The 5,652-nt window shown below is 49.1% G+C and overlaps 1 long non-coding RNA gene across 1 annotated transcript; it reads left to right on the forward strand.

The window, feature by feature from the left end:
• Positions 1–1,990: 1,990 nt before the first annotated feature.
• On the forward strand, positions 1,991–3,201 carry LOC122473143. The gene is made up of 2 exons (XR_006294595.1): positions 1,991–2,449; positions 2,737–3,201. It is a non-coding gene; the product is annotated as an uncharacterized LOC122473143 (long non-coding RNA).
• Positions 3,202–5,652: the final 2,451 nt, after the last annotated feature.

The raw sequence follows: 5,652 nt of genomic DNA on the forward strand, positions 1-5,652 counted from the left end.
AACCCCTTCTCCTGGAAGGGGAAGGTGCAACTGAGTCTGCGTCCAGAAGGTGGCGCTGTCTGCAAAGCCCGTCTGGGAGGGAGGGGTCGCCAGCCTGGGGCGGTCAGGACAGCAGCAGGCAGCCCGCAGAAGCTAAGAAAGAAGAGAAAGGAGGTAGGGGGAGGTGTGGAGGGAGGGCAGAGCGGTGGCAGTGGTCGTTTTTCCTAAACGTTCCAGAGCTATGAACTGTCAATTTTGAAGGGCGTGTAATTGAATTCTAATTGTAACTGAAGTGGGAGGAGATGCCTGCCTTAAGTCTAAAGACTCTGACAGGTCTGGGAATATCTAAAATTCCGAAGTCTCCTGGTGATCTATTTGCAGGAGAGTCAAGGCTCTCCTGAGATGAAGTCAGCCTAAGGGGAGAGGGAGCAGGTTCTGAGCTGGACCAGTAACAGCGTGGTCCTGGATCACTAAGGGCGAATTGTGCTCCTGAGTCCTGAAGGGGAGTCTGCATCTTGCTGGGAGAGAGGAATCGTGCAAACACCTAAGAGATGGTGTACTCAAAACCCTAGGCACCAAGGTACAAGCCACAAAACCCTGGGCGTCTCCTGGCACGATGTGCCGCCAGGGGTGGCCCACCAGGCATTGTGCTGTGACTGGGGTGGTAGGGACGTTGCCAGCGATGCTCCTAGCCACCATGCTCCCAGAACTTACTTTTTGCCTGGCCCTGTGCCAAGTGCTTTAAAGTCTTCTCTCATTTCGGTTTCAAAATAAATCGAGAAGGTAGATTCTATTTCCAGTCTCATTTTACAGAAGAGGACACCGAGGCGGGCTTCACTTGTGGAGATGACAGAGACTGGGTTTGCAGCAGGCTGGGCCCGGCCCAAGCACAGGGCTCCTGCTACTCTTCCCCTTGGCGCCCGTCTGAGCTTCCTGAGGGTGACAGGACGCGCCCACAGGACGCGCCCAGAGGAAAGATGGGGTCGTGGTGGAGGGCTCAAAGCAGTGCTGACCGACCGGCATTGTCTTGAGGTCTTCGCGGTGCTCTTGGACTTGAGCCAGGCCTTGAAGGCTTGGATTTGGGAAAGGACGTTCAGACAGGGGCCTAGCGGGAAGAGGGGGTGAGGGCAGGAGAGGGGAGGCGTGATCGGGGGCAGCGAGAGGCCAGTGTGACCAGGTGAGGGGGAGGGGGTGAAGCCTGTATGGCAAGAGTGGGCTGGGGCTGACGTTGGATGCCATGGACCCACACTGAGAAGGGTGAGGTGGGCCCAGCCTCCCTGTGGCCCCAGAGACCTTTGGGGATTGTCTTTGGTCTGTGGCCTCACTCCCCAAGCTTCGAGTTCTTGGTGCTTGCCAGAAGCCGTGGATTTTTTACGGGTCCTGGTCCACCCCCATGAAGCTGGCATCAGAAATAATTTTTGTTTTTTTTTTCCGGAAGAAAGTTGAAGAGAAAATAACTTTATTGTCAGTTCTCACTTATCTGTGAGGAAATAAGGGCAGCCGAAATCTACAGATTTCAATGGCTAGTGGTTTTGCCTTGTTTGGCAACTCATGTTTCGCCGTTGCTTCCGGAAAACAGCAAAATCGAGTTGTCAGATTTTTTTTTTTTAATTTTTTTTTTCAACGTTTATTTATTTTTGGGACAGAGAGAGACAGAGCACGAACGGGGGAGGGGCAGAGAGAGAGGGAGACACAGAATCGGAAACAGGCTCCAGGCTCTGAGCCATCAGCCCAGAGCCTGACGCGGGGCTCGAACTCACGGACCGCGAGATCGTGACCTGGCTGAAGTCCGACGGTTAACCGACTGCGCCACCCAGGCGCCCCACGAGTTGTCAGATTTTCACGTTTACTCCTTCACGTCCTCCGTCTGAAGTGCTAAGAAGCAGGGAAGTGGCCCAAGTGTGGACAGCAGGAGGGAGAGGAAGGGAAAGCAGGTGTCTGGGTCCATGAATGTCCGCTTACGTGTTCGGTTCCCGAGAAACCCAGAACTGAGCACTGGGCTGTGTGCGTGCCAGCGCTGCTGTGGCTGACTGCTGGGTGGGAACCTGGACATGGGGTGGGGGACATAGTAGCTGCACACGTCACCGAAGTTCAGAGGTCAAGGGCATCCCACACAAAAGCTACACGTCCTAAGAAGTTTGACAAAATCCCCTGTTGAGGAAGCTTACCCAGGGATCAAAGGCACCAAACTGGGGTGAGCTGACCCGAGCACTCGCTAGCAGGGTGAAAGAATTCAGTTGACGTCTCCATGTACCTCATCATTTCTCTTCTGTTCCCCTGGAGAGTGGCTTTGTGTGGTAAATATTTATGTGATATCTGAATTATTGGTGATGTCATACATGCCCTTGTATCTGAGAACATACTGTGATTTAGAACTAAAACTCTTTATCATCCCCATTTCTGCTAAGTAGGATCTCCTCCTGATGCAGGACCTTGGGAGGAACATTTGGATCCGAGAGAAGGAGGCCTGGTGTGTAATCTCAAGAGCAACCCGCCTTTCTCTTGTAAGCAAGGGCAATGGGTTTGGGCCGAATCAGGAGGTTGTAAGTGGGGGTCATGGGGCAGGGGGCTGGAGGTCAGGTGTTTTCTACCTTTTCTTGGCAGTAGGAACAGACAGAGCTTACCACAGACTGCAGGCAGCTGCCCCAGGGCAGCCAGAGCATGTGGTGGAAGTTGGTGGGAGGAAGATAGGCAGGGATAGCATGGGTTCTGTGTGGCTGCAACCTCTTCTCAAACCTCTGTCTACTGTTCTGATAGAGCTGCCCGGAGAGAAGGCGCCATGACAGCTTCTTTCCCTCGTGTAGCACGACGCCCATTCTTCTGCGGCCTGTGACGTCTCATCCCTGCCCCCCCGCCCCCCCCCCCCCCGGCCTCTTGCCGCCCAAGAGCCCCAGAGCAATGCCCAGCCATTGCCGCTTCATGTCACGCCAGGACCCTGGAGCGTCATCCTCAGAGGAATCCAAATCCTGATGGGGCTATCCATGGGCTGGATGTCTGGGCCACATATCGTGGTGCCTGAAAGCCCAGGAAGGAGGGGGCACGTGTAGAGGAGAGAATCCTTGGGGGCAGGTATCCACTGAGACGCCTCCCACATTCGGCAGCATCTCATCTTTTATGGGATATGGACGACTATGGTAATGGGGGAAAGACAGAGTTGGGCAGGAAATCTGAATGCTGTTATAATATGGAGAGGGGACTTCTGCGTATAAATTTTGGGCAAGTGTACTCCTGTGAGAGCTCTCCAGTTACTGTGTTAACCTACTCTTAATGCAAAATACCTCCCCCACCCCGGGATTCTGGAAGCAGACATTATCTCTGACCACGACCCTGCTGACCCCAGGGAGACTCGGCCCTCGATTGGCTAGATGGGAAGCCTGTTTTGGTGCTATGTTTCTGGAAAAGCTGGACTTGAAAATGGTGCAGGTATTTACTGGGCTGGCAAGAAGCTTAATGTTTGTCTCTGGCTCCATGTCAGGGGTGTTATTTGGCCACTAATGATACAGTCTTGGAAACATCATATCACCACCATGACCTCAGTTTCTTCATCTGAGAAAAGAGATAATGTCAAAAGTTATTATTCACCTTGAATAGGCTTTTATTCTAAGTTTGGAACAGACAACTTAACATTTTTATTTCCTTATCCAGAAGTGGGGATAATAATACCCACCCTTACCTTTGAATCTATATGAAAACCCTCAGACCTCTGGGGAAGAAAAGCATTATTTAAGCCCAGAGTAGAATTATTATTCTATTCTATTTGCTCTCTCCTAGTCATTCATCACTGCCGTGCTGTACAATTATGCCCTGGGGTGAGTTATGTGAACAAACAGTCACACTGGGCAAGTTTCTTGAGTGATGGGACATTCGGATTGTGCTCTGTGGAAAAGACACCAATATCTTTTATTTAGTTATTTTAGGTGGATCGTGCTATCTAGTTAGTACACAGGCCCAAACTGGAATACATTGCTACCTCTAGAATGTAATATTGGTGGTTATTTCTCCTTTCCAGTGTTGTCTTGCCTTTGAATTTCTGTGGGCATCGTTTGGACCAGTTCTGACCTGGGAAAACACAGCATGAGTCCTCTTTGGCTCCCAGCAAGACCCTGATAATGCCTAAAACTTTGATGCTGCCTGGGTTTGGAGTGGAACCCGGGTCCCCGTGCTTCGAAAATCTGCATAGCCAAATGTGCATAAGTAAAGGCATACCTCACCTAGCTAAACAAACACGCACAGGCTTATAATTGCTTTTGTATTTTCTCATTGTAGCCACCAGAGGCCTCCCAAATTGTGGTCGATTTTAATGTCAGTGGAAATCTACTGGGAATTAACAAAAAAAAAATCATTTTAAAATTGAATAGAATGCCTACAAAAGTTCAAAGTCTGTTACCTTGTTCATTCAACATCGCTATTCATGCAAAATGTCATGCAAATCAGGCCTTATTTACTGAGTACTTTGCTTCAGTAACCAAAAAAATGCTAAGAAAAAATGGCTTATGTTTAGCCATCTATTTTTCCAAAAATAGGACAGCAATTAAAGTAGTACCACATGATGTGACTGATGATATCAGTGCAGGAAAAGAACACCATCTCGGTGGCTGATGCTCAGGGCTGAGCATCTGTCCTTCATCAGGGGCTGGGCAGTGTGTCCAGAAGAGAAGTCCTGGGGCCCCAGGGCCATGAGCAATGTGGATGCCATGCCGGGCACAGAATGATGAAAATATCCTTTGTGAGTAAGCATGATAACTGTGCCTTCCAACAGGGGACTTCAGAGACCCTTTGGGAATCTGATTTCACCTCTATGATGCTGTTTCTTCTTGTATAAAAGTGAGAGGTCTGGGCTAGGTGATTTCTAAGTCCTTAAAGGTATATTATTGTCTTCTAAACATTTAAGACCACTTACTGTGGATCTGTTATACATGATTGCAACACAAAGTGCTTTGCAGACGTTTTCTTATTTAACTCCCATGGCCAGTAAGAATAGCCAGCTTTAATTTACAGATGGTGGAATTAAGCTCAGAGAAGTAAGGTCACTCACCAGTGATCACACAGGTCGTAAGTGACAAAGGCAGAATGCACTCAGATCCGTTTGATTCCTAAATTTCTCACTGCCTACGTCTTTCATGCATTCCCGGACCGAGAGTATCAACTCAGTTAACCCACATAATTTAACTCCTGAGGTGCAGCATTCATTGCTGGTTGCTGTATCAGTTAAGAATGGTACTGGTGGTAAGCCACAGATCAGACAAATACAGACTTACACATACACAAGTTCATTCTCTCCCATAAGTGTGGAGATAGGTTGTCTAGGGAAGGTCTGATGGTCATGGAATCACCAGTCACCTAAGCTCCTGTCTTTCTGCTCTACTGTATTCTAGGATGTGGATTCCATCCTCTAGGTGGACTTATGATCCAAAATGGCCGATGGAGATCCAACCATCACATTTGGGTTGTAGGCTGGAAGAAGGAGGAAAGCGGAATATGGTTGGCAGGTCTCCAAGTTGAGTTAGCTACATGAAAGCAACATTTCAGAAGTTCCATACAGCCCCTCTGCTTATATCTCAGCAACCAGAATTTAACGACATGGCCATGCATAGGGGTGAAAATGGAAAGCTGACAAATGTAGTCTTTATTCTGGATAGCAAACTGCCCGATTAAATACCAGGGCTTATGGTG

Source organism: Prionailurus bengalensis, chromosome B4 (assembly GCF_016509475.1).
Source record: "Prionailurus bengalensis isolate Pbe53 chromosome B4, Fcat_Pben_1.1_paternal_pri, whole genome shotgun sequence".
Taxonomy (NCBI): domain Eukaryota; kingdom Metazoa; phylum Chordata; class Mammalia; order Carnivora; family Felidae; genus Prionailurus; species Prionailurus bengalensis.